General features: G+C 41.6%; 30 non-coding genes across 30 annotated transcripts in view; all 30 read left to right on the forward strand.

Annotated features, from left to right (window-relative positions):
• trnap-ugg (transfer RNA proline (anticodon UGG)) overlaps positions 1-61 on the forward strand; it is a 72-nt gene extending 11 nt beyond the window's left edge. The window contains exon 1 of the tRNA in view: positions 1-61. This exon is cut by the window's left edge and continues 11 nt beyond it. This is a non-coding gene — a tRNA (tRNA-Pro).
• Positions 62-365: 304 nt separating this feature from the next.
• Positions 366-437, forward strand: trnap-cgg (transfer RNA proline (anticodon CGG)). Its single transcript has one exon. It is a non-coding gene; the product is annotated as a tRNA-Pro (tRNA).
• A 286-nt stretch (positions 438-723) lies between these two features.
• Positions 724-795, forward strand: trnap-agg (transfer RNA proline (anticodon AGG)). The gene has a single exon. It is a non-coding gene; the product is annotated as a tRNA-Pro (tRNA).
• Positions 796-2,253: 1,458 nt separating this feature from the next.
• trnap-cgg (transfer RNA proline (anticodon CGG)) lies at positions 2,254-2,325 on the forward strand. Its single transcript has one exon. It is a non-coding gene; the product is annotated as a tRNA-Pro (tRNA).
• Positions 2,326-2,611: 286 nt separating this feature from the next.
• On the forward strand, positions 2,612-2,683 carry trnap-agg (transfer RNA proline (anticodon AGG)). Its single transcript has one exon. It is a non-coding gene; the product is annotated as a tRNA-Pro (tRNA).
• A 288-nt stretch (positions 2,684-2,971) lies between these two features.
• trnap-ugg (transfer RNA proline (anticodon UGG)) lies at positions 2,972-3,043 on the forward strand. The gene has a single exon. It is a non-coding gene; the product is annotated as a tRNA-Pro (tRNA).
• A 341-nt stretch (positions 3,044-3,384) lies between these two features.
• Positions 3,385-3,456, forward strand: trnap-cgg (transfer RNA proline (anticodon CGG)). Its single transcript has one exon. It is a non-coding gene; the product is annotated as a tRNA-Pro (tRNA).
• A 286-nt stretch (positions 3,457-3,742) lies between these two features.
• On the forward strand, positions 3,743-3,814 carry trnap-agg (transfer RNA proline (anticodon AGG)). The gene has a single exon. It is a non-coding gene; the product is annotated as a tRNA-Pro (tRNA).
• A 1,458-nt stretch (positions 3,815-5,272) lies between these two features.
• trnap-cgg (transfer RNA proline (anticodon CGG)) lies at positions 5,273-5,344 on the forward strand. Its single transcript has one exon. It is a non-coding gene; the product is annotated as a tRNA-Pro (tRNA).
• A 286-nt stretch (positions 5,345-5,630) lies between these two features.
• trnap-agg (transfer RNA proline (anticodon AGG)) lies at positions 5,631-5,702 on the forward strand. Its single transcript has one exon. It is a non-coding gene; the product is annotated as a tRNA-Pro (tRNA).
• A 288-nt stretch (positions 5,703-5,990) lies between these two features.
• trnap-ugg (transfer RNA proline (anticodon UGG)) lies at positions 5,991-6,062 on the forward strand. Its single transcript has one exon. It is a non-coding gene; the product is annotated as a tRNA-Pro (tRNA).
• A 341-nt stretch (positions 6,063-6,403) lies between these two features.
• Positions 6,404-6,475, forward strand: trnap-agg (transfer RNA proline (anticodon AGG)). The gene has a single exon. It is a non-coding gene; the product is annotated as a tRNA-Pro (tRNA).
• A 140-nt stretch (positions 6,476-6,615) lies between these two features.
• On the forward strand, positions 6,616-6,687 carry trnap-cgg (transfer RNA proline (anticodon CGG)). The gene has a single exon. It is a non-coding gene; the product is annotated as a tRNA-Pro (tRNA).
• Positions 6,688-7,486: 799 nt separating this feature from the next.
• On the forward strand, positions 7,487-7,558 carry trnap-agg (transfer RNA proline (anticodon AGG)). The gene has a single exon. It is a non-coding gene; the product is annotated as a tRNA-Pro (tRNA).
• Positions 7,559-8,313: 755 nt separating this feature from the next.
• trnap-ugg (transfer RNA proline (anticodon UGG)) lies at positions 8,314-8,385 on the forward strand. Its single transcript has one exon. It is a non-coding gene; the product is annotated as a tRNA-Pro (tRNA).
• Positions 8,386-8,701: 316 nt separating this feature from the next.
• On the forward strand, positions 8,702-8,773 carry trnap-ugg (transfer RNA proline (anticodon UGG)). Its single transcript has one exon. It is a non-coding gene; the product is annotated as a tRNA-Pro (tRNA).
• A 300-nt stretch (positions 8,774-9,073) lies between these two features.
• On the forward strand, positions 9,074-9,145 carry trnap-agg (transfer RNA proline (anticodon AGG)). The gene has a single exon. It is a non-coding gene; the product is annotated as a tRNA-Pro (tRNA).
• A 345-nt stretch (positions 9,146-9,490) lies between these two features.
• Positions 9,491-9,562, forward strand: trnap-ugg (transfer RNA proline (anticodon UGG)). The gene has a single exon. It is a non-coding gene; the product is annotated as a tRNA-Pro (tRNA).
• Positions 9,563-9,862: 300 nt separating this feature from the next.
• trnap-ugg (transfer RNA proline (anticodon UGG)) lies at positions 9,863-9,934 on the forward strand. The gene has a single exon. It is a non-coding gene; the product is annotated as a tRNA-Pro (tRNA).
• A 341-nt stretch (positions 9,935-10,275) lies between these two features.
• Positions 10,276-10,347, forward strand: trnap-agg (transfer RNA proline (anticodon AGG)). The gene has a single exon. It is a non-coding gene; the product is annotated as a tRNA-Pro (tRNA).
• A 345-nt stretch (positions 10,348-10,692) lies between these two features.
• trnap-ugg (transfer RNA proline (anticodon UGG)) lies at positions 10,693-10,764 on the forward strand. Its single transcript has one exon. It is a non-coding gene; the product is annotated as a tRNA-Pro (tRNA).
• A 304-nt stretch (positions 10,765-11,068) lies between these two features.
• On the forward strand, positions 11,069-11,140 carry trnap-ugg (transfer RNA proline (anticodon UGG)). Its single transcript has one exon. It is a non-coding gene; the product is annotated as a tRNA-Pro (tRNA).
• A 701-nt stretch (positions 11,141-11,841) lies between these two features.
• On the forward strand, positions 11,842-11,913 carry trnap-ugg (transfer RNA proline (anticodon UGG)). The gene has a single exon. It is a non-coding gene; the product is annotated as a tRNA-Pro (tRNA).
• Positions 11,914-12,576: 663 nt separating this feature from the next.
• On the forward strand, positions 12,577-12,648 carry trnap-agg (transfer RNA proline (anticodon AGG)). The gene has a single exon. It is a non-coding gene; the product is annotated as a tRNA-Pro (tRNA).
• A 305-nt stretch (positions 12,649-12,953) lies between these two features.
• On the forward strand, positions 12,954-13,025 carry trnap-cgg (transfer RNA proline (anticodon CGG)). The gene has a single exon. It is a non-coding gene; the product is annotated as a tRNA-Pro (tRNA).
• A 286-nt stretch (positions 13,026-13,311) lies between these two features.
• Positions 13,312-13,383, forward strand: trnap-agg (transfer RNA proline (anticodon AGG)). Its single transcript has one exon. It is a non-coding gene; the product is annotated as a tRNA-Pro (tRNA).
• A 300-nt stretch (positions 13,384-13,683) lies between these two features.
• trnap-ugg (transfer RNA proline (anticodon UGG)) lies at positions 13,684-13,755 on the forward strand. Its single transcript has one exon. It is a non-coding gene; the product is annotated as a tRNA-Pro (tRNA).
• A 305-nt stretch (positions 13,756-14,060) lies between these two features.
• trnap-agg (transfer RNA proline (anticodon AGG)) lies at positions 14,061-14,132 on the forward strand. The gene has a single exon. It is a non-coding gene; the product is annotated as a tRNA-Pro (tRNA).
• Positions 14,133-14,432: 300 nt separating this feature from the next.
• On the forward strand, positions 14,433-14,504 carry trnap-cgg (transfer RNA proline (anticodon CGG)). Its single transcript has one exon. It is a non-coding gene; the product is annotated as a tRNA-Pro (tRNA).
• A 286-nt stretch (positions 14,505-14,790) lies between these two features.
• trnap-agg (transfer RNA proline (anticodon AGG)) lies at positions 14,791-14,862 on the forward strand. The gene has a single exon. It is a non-coding gene; the product is annotated as a tRNA-Pro (tRNA).
• The last annotated feature ends 138 nt before the right edge of the window (positions 14,863-15,000 follow it).

Genomic DNA, 15,000 nt, shown 5'->3' on the forward strand with positions numbered 1-15,000 from the left:
CTAGGGGTATGATTCTCGCTTTGGGTGCGAGAGGTCCCGGGTTCAAATCCCGGACGAGCCCTCAGTACTCACAAGTGAGTCTACTTATGAAGCAAGAGGAAAAAAATCTGTGCTCTCTCCAACACCTCATTCTGGAAAAGCCATTGATTTCACGTGAAAGTTATGTCAAGTTGATCCGGCTATCGGATTCCAGTGTTGCTTGTAGCATTTGTTGCAATAACCCTAACTTTCTTGTACAGCTTCTACAAAACTCAACATTTTCTTTCCCACCTGTAATCATTACAGACAGTCATAACAATGGACATTGCATTTCAGTTAAAATGGACATTTGCCGAATTTTTCTTCTATTACCACCAGGAGTTTATGGCTCGTTGGTCTAGGGGTATGATTCTCGCTTCGGGTGCGAGAGGTCCCGGGTTCAAATCCCGGACGAGCCCTCAGTACACACAAGTGAGTCTGCTTATGAAGCTAGAGGAAAAAAATCTGTGCTCTCTCAAACAACTCATTCTGGAAAAGCCACTGATTTCATAGGAAAGTTATGTCAAGTTGATCCGGCCATCGTAATCCAGTGTTGGTGGAATAATTGTCCTGACTTTTGTGTTTTGTCACATCTTCTGCAAAAAGAAGAAAAATTACAGTCAAATCAATCGAACCATTTGACTCTGCTTTTTAGATAATATAGAGATTTGTCTGCTTTTTGTTGTATTAAAATCAGTCTTTTGTGGCTCGTTGGTCTAGGGGTATGATTCTCACTTAGGGTGCGAGAGGTCCCGGGTTCAAATCCCGGACGAGCCCTCAGTACTCACAAGTGACCTTGTAACAAGTGAGTCTACATATGAAGCTAGAGGAAAAGAACTGTCCTCTCTGGAACACCTCATTCTGGAAAAGCCGGTGATTTCATGTGAAACTATCAAGTTCATCCAGCCAGGGCCGGCTCTTGGCATAGGCGATATAGGCGGTCGCCTAGAGCGCCATATGCTGGAGGGGCGCCGCCAGGCACCCTTGGCCTTGAGAAAAAAACAAAAACAAATTAAAAACAATAAAAATAAAAATAATTTTCTATGCCCAGTCGCCCTCCTTTGTGTGTTCTCTCTTGAAAATGATTAAAATATTAACAAATAAATAAACAATGATGTTCCTAAAATGTGGTGCTGCTGAGTCACATGACGGGTCAGAGGGATCAGAGGTCAGGTCACAGACAGGTGATGATTTTGTTACGCGATGAAAAGGCCGTCCAAGCCCTCGGGTGCGCAGAACAAAAAGAGAAGAAAAGAGGAGGAGAAGAGGAAGTTACAATATAAAGGTAAAATTAGGCTGTACCATTTTTTAATCATGCCGTTTTGTGTGAAGACGTTTTATTTATTTCTGCTTGCTAGCTACACCGCGTTTAATGTGAAATGCGCACTGCATCGGCGCTGTTTATGTTTGTGATGAGTTTTCATTAGTTTTCTACACAGTTATCATCTCTGCCTGTATGTCCGGTCTGATTTGGTATTTTATTTCAGTTTCATCACGTCATCATTATGTTTGGTCGAGTTGAAAATTAATTTTACCATAGTCATCACTAGTATATTAACAACTGTGTGCCCACTGACACAGTTGCTGCTGCTGGTGCTTAGTTCTCCTACTGTCTTATCACGTTTGATATTGTGCTGAAATTCAGTAGCCAAGTGATGATGCAAGTTGCAGCAGGTTATTATTATTTTTTATTTTTCTTCTTATTACTTGTTTTTGCTTGTAATGTAATACATTTACTCTGTCTGTCTAGATGCACTCAGAAAATTTTTACAGACACCTCAAACAGCTTCTGGAGAGGGGCCTTCTGATCACACATCCACAGAAACACCACTCTCTGAAGCATGTAAGTTTATCCAATTGTTTGTGGTCTCTGACACACTACTATGTTATTGTTGTTGTTACTGAATGGTACAACCTTGTTAGTAATGCCAGTAAATGTAATTTTTAGTCAATTAAAATTAAGTGATTTATTAAGTGAAATAGAATGACACAACAAACTTAATGCAGTGGTGTGACAGTATGGATGAGTAATCTCGCCTAGGGCACTAAATTAGGTAGAGCCGGCCCTGCATCCAGCTATCGGATTCCGGTGTTGGTTGTAGCATTTGTTGAAATAACCCTAACTTTCTTGTACAGCTTCTACAAAACTCAAAATTTTCTTTCCCACCTTTTCTTTGCATTTCAGTTAAAATGGACATTTGCCGAATTTTTCTTCTATTACCACCAGGAGTTTATGGCTCGTTGGTCTAGGGGTATGATTCTCGCTTCGGGTGCGAGAGGTCCCGGGTTCAAATCCCAGACGAGCCCTCAGTACACACAAGTGAGTCTGCTTATGAAGCTAGAGGAAAAAAATCTGTGCTCTCTCAAACAACTCATTCTGGAAAAGCCACTGATTTCATAGGAAAGTTATGTCAAGTTGATCCGGCCATCGTAATCCAGTGTTGGTGGAATAATTGTCCTGACTTTTGTGTTTTGTCACATCTTCTGCAAAAAGAAGAAAAATTACAGTCAAATCAATGGAACCATTTGACTCTGCTTTTTAGATAATATAGAGATTTGTCTGCTTTTTGTTGTATTAAAATCAGTCTTTTGTGGCTCGTTGGTCTAGGGGTATGATTCTCGCTTAGGGTGCGAGAGGTCCCGGGTTCAAATCCCGGACGAGCCCTCAGTACTCACAAGTGACCTTGTAACAAGTGAGTCTACATGTGAAGCTAGAGGAAAAGAACTGTCCTCTCTGGAACACCTCATTCTGGAAAAGCCGGTGATTTCATGTGAAACTATCAAGTTCATCCAGCTATCGGATTCCGGTGTTGGTTGTAGCATTTGTTGAAATAACCCTAACTTTCTTGTACAGCTTCTACAAAACTCAAAATCTTCTTTCCCACCTTTTCTTTGCATTTCAGTTACAATGGAGATTTGTCGAATTTTTCTTCTATTACCACCAGGTGTTTATGGCTCGTTGGTCTAGGGGTATGATTCTCGCTTTGGGTGCGAGAGGTCCCGGGTTCAAATCCCGGACGAGCCCTCAGTACTCACGAGCTACCTTGTACCAAGTGAGTCTACATATGAAGCTAGAGGAAAACAACTCTGTGCTCTCTTGAACACCTCATTCTGGTAAAGCCTGTGTTTTCATGTGAAACTATCAAGTTGATCCAGCTATCAGATTCCAGTGTTGCTTGTATCATTTGTTGGAAAACCATAAGTTTGGTGTCCTTTCTCGAGTTCATTTTGATACACCCTGTAAAAAAAATAAAGACCTAACATCCTGTAAACATTACAGTCACAACAGTGTACAATCTGAATTTGCAGGTTATGTAAAGTTCCGTTTTTTTCGAGTTTTTACACTGATTAAAAGCAGTGTCATGTGGCTCGTTGGTCTAGGGGTATGATTCTCGCTTCGGGTGCGAGAGGTCCCGGGTTCAAATCCCGGACGAGCCCTCAGTACACACAAGTGAGTCTGCTTATGAAGCTAGAGGAAAAAAATCTGTGCTCTCTCAAACAACTCATTCTGGAAAAGCCACTGATTTCATAGGAAAGTTATGTCAAGTTGATCCGGCCATCGTAATCCAGTGTTGGTGGAATAATTGTCCTGACTTTTGTGTTTTGTCACATCTTCTGCAAAAAGAAGAAAAATTACAGTCAAATCAATCGAACCATTTGACTCTGCTTTTTAGATAATATAGAGATTTGTCTGCTTTTTGTTGTATTAAAATCAGTCTTTTGTGGCTCGTTGGTCTAGGGGTATGATTCTCACTTAGGGTGCGAGAGGTCCCGGGTTCAAATCCCGGACGAGCCCTCAGTACTCACAAGTGACCTTGTAACAAGTGAGTCTACATATGAAGCTAGAGGAAAAGAACTGTCCTCTCTGGAACACCTCATTCTGGAAAAGCCGGTGATTTCATGTGAAACTATCAAGTTCATCCAGCCAGGGCCGGCTCTTGGCATAGGCGATATAGGCGGTCGCCTAGAGCGCCATATGCTGGAGGGGCGCCGCCAGGCACCCTTGGCCTTGAGAAAAAAACAAAAACAAATTAAAAACAATAAAAATAAAAATAATTTTCTATGCCCAGTCGCCCTCCTTTGTGTGTTCTCTCTTGAAAATGATTAAAATATTAACAAATAAATAAACAATGATGTTCCTAAAATGTGGTGCTGCTGAGTCACATGACGGGTCAGAGGGATCAGAGGTCAGGTCACAGACAGGTGATGATTTTGTTACGCGATGAAAAGGCCGTCCAAGCCCTCGGGTGCGCAGAACAAAAAGAGAAGAAAAGAGGAGGAGAAGAGGAAGTTACAATATAAAGGTAAAATTAGGCTGTACCATTTTTTAATCATGCCGTTTTGTGTGAAGACGTTTTATTTATTTCTGCTTGCTAGCTACACCGCGTTTAATGTGAAATGCGCACTGCATCGGCGCTGTTTATGTTTGTGATGAGTTTTCATTAGTTTTCTACACAGTTATCATCTCTGCCTGTATGTCCGGTCTGATTTGGTATTTTATTTCAGTTTCATCACGTCATCATTATGTTTGGTCGAGTTGAAAATTAATTTTACCATAGTCATCACTAGTATATTAACAACTGTGTGCCCACTGACACAGTTGCTGCTGCTGGTGCTTAGTTCTCCTACTGTCTTATCACGTTTGATATTGTGCTGAAATTCAGTAGCCAAGTGATGATGCAAGTTGCAGCAGGTTATTATTATTTTTTATTTTTCTTCTTATTACTTGTTTTTGCTTGTAATGTAATACATTTACTCTGTCTGTCTAGATGCACTCAGAAAATTTTTACAGACACCTCAAACAGCTTCTGGAGAGGGGCCTTCTGATCACACATCCACAGAAACACCACTCTCTGAAGCATGTAAGTTTATCCAATTGTTTGTGGTCTCTGACACACTACTATGTTATTGTTGTTGTTACTGAATGGTACAACCTTGTTAGTAATGCCAGTAAATGTAATTTTTAGTCAATTAAAATTAAGTGATTTATTAAGTGAAATAGAATGACACAACAAACTTAATGCAGTGGTGTGACAGTATGGATGAGTAATCTCGCCTAGGGCACTAAATTAGGTAGAGCCGGCCCTGCATCCAGCTATCGGATTCCGGTGTTGGTTGTAGCATTTGTTGAAATAACCCTAACTTTCTTGTACAGCTTCTACAAAACTCAAAATTTTCTTTCCCACCTTTTCTTTGCATTTCAGTTAAAATGGACATTTGCCGAATTTTTCTTCTATTACCACCAGGAGTTTATGGCTCGTTGGTCTAGGGGTATGATTCTCGCTTCGGGTGCGAGAGGTCCCGGGTTCAAATCCCAGACGAGCCCTCAGTACACACAAGTGAGTCTGCTTATGAAGCTAGAGGAAAAAAATCTGTGCTCTCTCAAACAACTCATTCTGGAAAAGCCACTGATTTCATAGGAAAGTTATGTCAAGTTGATCCGGCCATCGTAATCCAGTGTTGGTGGAATAATTGTCCTGACTTTTGTGTTTTGTCACATCTTCTGCAAAAAGAAGAAAAATTACAGTCAAATCAATGGAACCATTTGACTCTGCTTTTTAGATAATATAGAGATTTGTCTGCTTTTTGTTGTATTAAAATCAGTCTTTTGTGGCTCGTTGGTCTAGGGGTATGATTCTCGCTTAGGGTGCGAGAGGTCCCGGGTTCAAGTCCCGGACGAGCCCTCAGTACTCACAAGTGACCTTGTAACAAGTGAGTCTACATGTGAAGCTAGAGGAAAAGAACTGTCCTCTCTGGAACACCTCATTCTGGAAAAGCCGGTGATTTCATGTGAAACTATCAAGTTCATCCAGCTATCGGATTCCGGTGTTGGTTGTAGCATTTGTTGAAATAACCCTAACTTTCTTGTACAGCTTCTACAAAACTCAAAATCTTCTTTCCCACCTTTTCTTTGCATTTCAGTTACAATGGAGATTTGTCGAATTTTTCTTCTATTACCACCAGGTGTTTATGGCTCGTTGGTCTAGGGGTATGATTCTCGCTTTGGGTGCGAGAGGTCCCGGGTTCAAATCCCGGACGAGCCCTCAGTACTCACGAGCTACCTTGTACCAAGTGAGTCTACATATGAAGCTAGAGGAAAACAACTCTGTGCTCTCTTGAACACCTCATTCTGGTAAAGCCTGTGTTTTCATGTGAAACTATCAAGTTGATCCAGCTATCAGATTCCAGTGTTGCTTGTATCATTTGTTGGAAAACCATAAGTTTGGTGTCCTTTCTCGAGTTCATTTTGATACACCCTGTAAAAAAAATAAAGACCTAACATCCTGTAAACATTACAGTCACAACAGTGTACAATCTGAATTTGCAGGTTATGTAAAGTTCCGTTTTTTTCGAGTTTTTACACTGATTAAAAGCAGTGTCATGTGGCTCGTTGGTCTAGGGGTATGATTCTCGCTTAGGGTGCGAGAGGTCCCGGGTTCAAATCCCGGACGAGCCCTCAGTACTCACAAGCTACCATGTACCAAGTGAGTCTACATATGAAGCTAGAGGAAAACAACTCTGTGCTCTCTTGAACACCTCATTCTGGTAAAGCCTGTGTTTTCATGTGAAACTGTTGTATTAAAATCAGTCTTTTGTGGCTCGTTGGTCTAGGGGTATGATTCTCGCTTCGGGTGCGAGAGGTCCAGGGTTCAAATCCCGGACGAGCCCTCAGTACTCACAAGTGAGTCTACTTATGAAGCAAGAGGAAAAAAATCTGTGCCCCCTTCAACACCTCATTCTGGAAAAGCCAGTGATTTCATGTGAAAGTTATGTCAAGTTGATCCGGCTATCGGATTCCAGTGTTGGTTGTAGCATTTGTTGGAATAACCCTAACTTTCTTGTACAGCTTCTACAAAACTCAAAATGTTCCTTGCCCACCTGTAAACATTACATACAGTCATAACAATAGACAGTGCATTTCAGTTACAATGTTAATTTGTCGAATTTTTCTTCAATTACCACCAGGTGTTTATGGCTCGTTGGTCTAGGGGTATGATTCTCGCTTCGGGTGCAAGAGGTCCCGGGTTCAAATCCCGGACATATGAAGCTAGAGGAAAAGAACTGTCCTCTCTCCAACACCTCATTCTGGAAAAGCCGGTGATTTCATGTGAAACTATCAAGTTGATCCAGCTATCGGATTCCGGTGTTGGTTGTAACATTTGTTGAAATAACCCTAACTTTCTTGTACACACAAGTGAGTCTGCTTATGAAGCTAGAGGAAAAAAATCTGTGCTCTCTCAAACAACTCATTCTGGAAAAGCCACTGATTTCATAGGAAAGTTATGTCAAGTTGATCCGGCCATCGTAATCCAGTGTTGGTGGAATAGTTGTCCTGACTTTTGTGTTTTGTCAGATCTTCTGCAAAAAGAAGAAAAATTACAGTCAAATCAATGGAACCATTTGACTCTGCTTTTTAGATAATATAGAGATTTGTCTGGTTTTTGTTGTATTAAAATTAGTCTTTTGTGGCTCGTTGGTCTAGGGGTATGATTCTCGCTTAGGGTGCGAGAGGTCCCGGGTTCAAATCCCGGACGAGCCCTCAGTTCTCACAAGTGACCTTGTAACAAGTGAGTCTACATATGAAGCTAGAGGAAAAGAACTGTCCTCTCTCCAACACCTCATTCTGGAAAAGCCGGTGATTTCATGCGAAACTATCAAGTTGATCCAGCTATCAGATTCCAGTGTTGCTTGTATCATTTGTTGGAAAACCATAAGTGTGGTGTCCTTTCTCGAGTTCATTTTGATACACCCTGTAAAAAAAATAAAGACCTAACATCCTGTAAACATTACAGTCACAACAGTGTACATCTGAATTTGCAGGTTATGTAAAATTCAGTTTTTTTTGAGTTTCTACACTGATTAAAATTACTGTCATGTGGCTCTTTGGTCTAGGGGTATGATTCTCGCTTAGGGTGCGAGACGTCCCGGGTTCAAATCCCAGACGAGCCCTCAGTTCTCTCAAGTGACCTTGCGATACGTCTCCTGTGTTTCTTTATGAAGCTAGAGGCAAAAGGAGGGTTCACAACGTTCTGATCTGAAACCTCATTCTGGAAAAGCCAGTGATTTCGTGTGAAAGTTATGTCAAGTTGATCCTGCTATCGGATTCCAGTGTTGCTTGTAGCATTTGTTGGAATAACCCTAACTTTCTTGTGCTTTCTCTTGTACGGCTTCTACAAAACTCAAAATGTTCCTTGCCCACCTGTAAACATTACAGACAGTCATAACAATAGACAGTGCATTTCAGTTACAATGTTAATTTGTGGAATTTTTCTTCAATTACCACCAGGTGTTTATGGCTCATTGGTCTAGGGGTATGATTCTCGCTTTGGGTGCGAGAGGTCCCGGGTTCAAATCCCGGACGAGCCCTGAGTACTCACAAGTGACCTCGTAACAAGTGAGTCTACATATGAAGCTAGAGGAAAAGAACTGTCCTCTCTCCAACACCTCATTCTGGAAAAGCCGGTGATTTCATGTGAAACTATCAAGTTGATCCAGCTATCAGATTCCGGTGTTGGTTGTAGCATTTGTTGAAATAACCCTAACTTTCTTGTACAGCTTCTACAAAACTCAAAATGTTCCTTGCCCACCTGTAAACATTACATACAGTCATAACAATAGACAGTGCATTTCAGTTACAATGTTAATTTGTCGAATTTTTCTTCAATTACCACCAGGTGTTTATGGCTCGTTGGTCTAGGGGTATGATTCTCGCTTTGGGTGCGAGAGGTCCCGGGTTCAAATCCCGGACGAGCCCTGAGTACTCACAAGTGACCTCGTAACAAGTGAGTCTACATATGAAGCTAGAGGAAAAGAACTGTCCTCTCTCCAACACCTCATTCTGGAAAAGCCGGTGATTTCATGTGAAACTATCAAGTTGATCCAGCTATCGGATTCCGGTGTTGGTTGTAGCATTTGTTGAAATAACCCTAACTTTCTTGTCCTTTCTCTTGTACAGCTTCTACAAAACTCAAAAATTTCTTTCCCACCTTTTCTTTGCATTTCAGTTACAATGGAGATTTGTCGAATTTTTCTTCTATTACCAGCAGGTGTTTATGGCTCGTTGGTCTAGGGGTATGATTCTCGCTTAGGGTGCGAGAGGTCCCGGGTTCAAATCCCGGACGAGCCCTCAGTTCTCTCAAGTGACCTTGCGATACGTCTCCTGTGTTTCTTTATGAAGCTAGAGGCAAAAGGAGGGTTCACAACGTTCTGATCTGAAACCTCATTCTGGAAAAGCCAGTGATTTCGTGTGAAAGTTATGTCAAGTTGATCCTGCTATCGGATTCCAGTGTTGCTTGTAGCATTTGTTGGAATAACCCTAACTTTCTTGTGCTTTCTCTTGTACGGCTTCTACAAAACTCAAAATGTTCCTTGCCCACCTGTAAACATTACAGACAGTCATAACAATAGACAGTGCATTTCAGTTACAATGTTAATTTGTGGAATTTTTCTTCAATTACCACCAGGTGTTTATGGCTCGTTGGTCTAGGGGTATGATTCTCACTTTGGGTGCGAGAGGTCCCGGGTTCAAATCCCGGACGAGCCCTGAGTACTCACAAGTGACCTCGTAACAAGTGAGTCTACATATGAAGCTAGAGGAAAAGAACTGTCCTCTCTCCAACACCTCATTCTGGAAAAGCCGGTGATTTCATGTGAAACTATCAAGTTGATCCAGCTATCGGATTCCGGTGTTGGTTGTAGCATTTGTTGAAATAACCCTAACTTTCTTGTCCTTTCTCTTGTACAGCTTCTACAAAACTCAAAAATTTCTTTCCCACCTTTTCTTTGCATTTCAGTTACAATGGAGATTTGTCGAATTTTTCTTCTATTACCAGCAGGTGTTTATGGCTCGTTGGTCTAGGGGTATGATTCTCGCTTTGGGTGCGAGAGGTCCCGGATTCAAATCCCGGACGAGCCCTGAGTACTCACAAGCTACCTTGTACCAAGTGAGTCTACATATGAAGCTAGAGGAAAACAATTCTGTGCTCCCTTGAACACCTCATTCTGGTAAAGCCTGTGTTTTCATGTGAAACTATCAAGTTGATCCAGCTATCAGATTCCAGTGTTGGTTGTATCATTTGTTGGAAAACCATAAGTGTGGTGTCCTTTCTCGAGTTCATTTTGATACACCCTGTAAAAAAAATAAAGACCTAACATCCTGTAAACATTACAGTCACAACAGTGTACCATCTGAATTTGCAGGTTATGTAAAATTCAGTTTTTTTCGAGTTTTTACACTGATTAAAATCACTGTCATGTGGCTCGTTGGTCTAGGGGTATGATTCTCGCTTAGGGTGCGAGAGGTCCCGGGTTCAAATCCCGGACGAGCCCTCAGTACTCTCAAGTGACCTTGCGATACGTCTCCTGTGTTTCTTTATGAAGCTAGAGGCAAAAGGAGGGTTCACAACGTTCTGATCTGAAACCTCATTCTGGAAAAGCCAGTGATTTCGTGTGAAAGTTATGTCAAGTTGATCCTGCTATCGGATTCCAGTGTTGCTTGTAGCATTTGTTGGAATAACCCTAACTTTCTTGTGCTTTCTCTTGTACGGCTTCTACAAAACTCAAAATGTTCCTTGCCCACCTGTAAACATTACAGACAGTCATAACAATAGACAGTGCATTTCAGTTACAATGTTAATTTGTCGAATTTTTCTTCAATTACCACCAGGTGTTTATGGCTCGTTGGTCTAGGGATATGATTCTCGCTTTGGGTGCGAGAGGTCCCGGGTTCAAATCCCGGACAAGCCCTCAGTACTCACAAGTGAGTCTACATATGAAGCTAGAGGAAAAAAATCTGTGCCCCCTTCAACACCTCATTCTGGAAAAGCCAGTGATTTCACATGAAAGTTATGTCAAGTTGATCCAGCTATCGGATTCCAGTGCTGGTTGTAGCATTTGTTGGAATAACCCTAACTTTCTTGTACAGCTTCTACAAAACTCAACATTTTCTTTCCCACCTGTAATCATTACAGACAGTCATAACAATGGACATTGCATTTCAGTTAAAATGGACATTTGCCGAATTTTTCTTCTATTACCACCAGGTGTTTATGGCTCGTTGGTCTAGGGGTATGATTCTCGCTTTGGGTGCGAGAGGTCCCGGGTTCAAATCCCGGACGAGCCCTCAGTACTCACAAGTGACCTTGTAACATGTGAGTCTACATATGAAGCTAGAGGAAAAGAACTGTCCTCTCTCCAACACCTCATTCTGGAAAAGCCGGTGATTTCATGCGAAACTATCAAGTTGATCCAGCTATCGGATTCCGGTGTTGGTTGTAGCATTTGTTGAAATAACCCTAACTTTTTTGTCCTTTCTCTTGTACAGCTTCTACAAAACTCAAAATTTTCTTTCCCACCTTTTCTTTGCATTTCAGTTACAATGGAGATTTGTCGAATTTTTCTTCTATTACCACCAGGTGTTTATGGCTCGTTGGTCTAGGGGTATGATTCTCGCTTTGGGTGCGAGAGGTCCCGGGACGAGCCCTCAGTACTCACAAGCTGCCTTGTACCAAGTGAGTCTACATATGAAGCTAGAGGAAAACAACTCTGTGCTCTCTTGAACACCTCATTCTGGTAAAGCCTGTGTTTTCATGTGAAACTATCAAGTTGATCCAGCTATCAGATTCCAGTGTTGCTTGTATCATTTGTTGGAAAACCATAAGTGTGGTGTCCTTTCTCGAGTTCATTTTGATACACCCTGTAAAAAAAATAAATACCTAACATCCTGTAAACATTACAGTCACAACAGTGTACCATCTGAATTTGCAGGTTATGTAAAATTCAGTTTTTTTTGAGTTTTTACACTGATTAAAATCACTGTCATGTGGCTCGTTGGTCTAGGGGTATGATTCTCGCTTTGGGTGCGAGAGGTCCCGGGTTCAAATCCCGGACGAGCCCTGAGTACTCACAAGTGAGTCTACTTATGAAGCAAGAGGAAAAAAATCTGTGCCCCCTTCAACACCTCATTCTGGAAAAGCCAGTGATTTCATGTGAAAGTTATGTCAAATTGATCCGGCTATCGGATTCCAGTGTTGGTTGTAGCATTTGTTGGAATAACCCTAACTTTCTTGGACAGCTTCTACAAAACTCAAAATGTTCCTTGCCCATCTGTAAACATTATGTACAGTCATAACAATAGACAGTGCATTTCAGTTACAATGTTAATTTGTCGAATTTTTCTTCAATTACCACCAGGTGTTTATGGCTCGTTGGTCTAGGGATATGATTCTCGCTTCGGGTGCGAGAGGTCCGGGGTTCAAATCCCGGACGAGCCCTCAGTACACACAAGTGAGTCTGCTTATGAAGCTAGATGAAAAAAATCTGTGCTCTCTCAAACAACTCATTCTGGAAAAGCCACTGATTTCATAGCAAAGTTATATCAAGTTGATCCGGCCTTCGTAATCCAGTGTTGGTGGAATAATTGTCCTGACTTTTGTGTTTTGTCACATCTTCTGCAAAAAGAAGAAAAATTACAGTCAAATCAATGGAACCATTTGACTCTGCTTTTTAGATAATATAGAGATTTGTCTGGTTTTTGTTGTATTAAAATTAGTCTTTTGTGGCTGGTTGGTCTAGGGGTATGATTCTCGCTTAGGGTGCGAGAGGTCCCGGGTTCAAATCCCGGACGAGCCCTCAGTACTCACAAGTGAGTCTACTTATGAAGCAAGAGGAAAAAAATCTGTGCCCCCTTCATCACCTCACTCTGGAAAAGCCAGTGATTTCATGTGAAAGTTATGTCAAGTTGATCCGGCTATCGGATTCCAGTGTTGGTTGTAGCATTTGTTGGAATAACCCTAACTTTCTTGTACAGCTTCTACAAAACTCAAAATGTTCCTTGCCCACCTGTAAACATTACAGACAGTCATAACAATAGACAGTGCATTTCAGTTACAATGTTAATTTGTCGAATTTTTCTTCAATTACCACCAGGTGTTTATGGCTCGTTGGTCTAGGGGTATGATTCTCGCTTCGGGTGCGAGAGGTCCCGGGTTCAAATCCCGGACGAGCCCTCAGTACACACAAGTGAGTCTGCTTATGAAGCTAGAGGAAAAAAATCTGTGCTCTCTCAAACAACTCATTCTGGAAAAGCCACTGATTTCATAGGAAAGTTATGTCAAGTTGATCCGGCCATCGTAATCCAGTGTTGGTGGAATAGTTGTCCTGACTTTTGTGTTTTGTCACATCTTCTGCAAAAAGAAGAAAAATTACAGTCAAATCAATGGAACCATTTGACTCTGCTTTTTAGATAATATAGAGATTCGTCTGGTTTTTGTTGTATTAAAATTAGTCTTTTGTGGCTCGTTGGTCTAGGGGTATGATTCTCGCTTAGGGTGCGAGAGGTCCCGGGTTCAAATCCCGGACGAGCCCTCAGTACTCACAAGTGACCTTGTAACAAGTGAGTCTACATATGAAGCTAGAGGAAAAGAACTGTCCTCTCTCCAACACCTCATTCTGGAAAAGCCGATGATTTCATGTGAAACTATCAAGTTGATCCAGCTATCGGATTCCGGTGTTGGTTGTAGCATTTGTTGAAATAACCCTAACTTTCTTGTCCTTTCTGTTGTACAGCTTCTACAAAACTCAAAATTTTCTTTCCCACCTTTTCTTTGCATTTCAGTTACAATGGAGATTTGTCGAATTTTTCTTCAATTACCGCCAGGTGTTTATGGCTCGTTGGTCTAGGGGTATGATTCTCGCTTTGGGTGCGAGAGGTCCCGGGTTCAAATCCCGGACGAGCCCTGAGTACTCACAAGTGAGTCTACTTATGAAGCAAGAGGAAAAAAATCTGTGCCCCCTTCAACACCTCATTCTGGAAAAGCCAGTGATTTCATGTGAAAGTTATGTCAAGTTGATCCGGCTATCGGATTCCAGTGTTGGTTGTAGTATATGTTGGAATAACCCTAACTTTCTTGTACAGCTTCTACAAAACTCAAAATGTTCCTTGCCCACCTGTAAACATTACAGACAGTCATAACAATGGACATTGCATTTCAGTTAAAATGGAGATTTGTCGAATTTTTCTTCTATTACCACCAGGCGTTTATGGCTCGTTGGTCTAGGGGTATGATTCTCGCTTAGGGTGCGAGAGGTCCCGGGTTCAAATCCCGGACGAGCCCTCAGTACCCACAAGTGACCTTGTAACAAGTGAGTCTACATATGAAGCTAGAGGAAAAGAACTGTCCTCTCTCCAACACCTCATTCTGGAAAAGCCGATGATTTCATGAGAAACTATCAAGTTGATCCAGCTATCGGATTCCGGTGTTGGTTGTAGCATTTGTTGAAATAACCCTAACTTTCTTGTCCTTTCTCTTGTACAGCTTCTACAAAACTCAAAATTTTCTTTCCCACCTTTTCTTTGCATTTCTGTTACAATGGAGATTTGTCGAATTTTTCTTCTATTACCACCAGGTGTTTATGGCTCGTTGGTCTAGGGGTATGATTCTCGCTTCGGGTGCGAGAGGTCCCGGGTTCAAATCCCGGACGAGCCCTCAGTACACACAAGTGAGTCTGCTTATGAAGCTAGAGGAAAAAAATCTCTGCTCTCTCAAACAACTCATTCTGGAAAAGCCACTGATTTCATAGGAAAGTTATGTCAAGTTGATCCGGCCATCGTAATCCAGTGTTGGTGGAATAGTTGTCCTGACTTTTGTGTTTTGTCACATCTTCTGCAAAAAGAAGAAAAATTACAGTCAAATCAAAGGAACCATTTGACTCTGCTTTTTAGATAATATAGAGATTTGTCTGGTTTTTGTTGTATTAAATTTAGTCTTTTGTGGCTCGTTGGTCTAGGGGTATGATTCTCGCTTAGGGTGCGAGAGGTCCCGGGTTCAAATCCCGGACAAGCCCTCAGTACTCACAAGTGACCTTGTAACAAGTGAGTCTACATATGAAGCTAGAGGAAAAGAACTGTCCTCTCTCCAACACCTCATTCTGGAAAAGCTGATGATTTCATGTGAAACTATCAAGTTGATCCAGCTATCGGAT

The sequence above is a fragment of the Semicossyphus pulcher genome, unplaced genomic scaffold (genome assembly GCF_022749685.1).
Source record: "Semicossyphus pulcher isolate SPU_LCO1_2020_fin unplaced genomic scaffold, fSemPul1.0.p SCAF_10, whole genome shotgun sequence".
Lineage (NCBI taxonomy): Eukaryota > Metazoa > Chordata > Actinopteri > Labriformes > Labridae > Semicossyphus > Semicossyphus pulcher.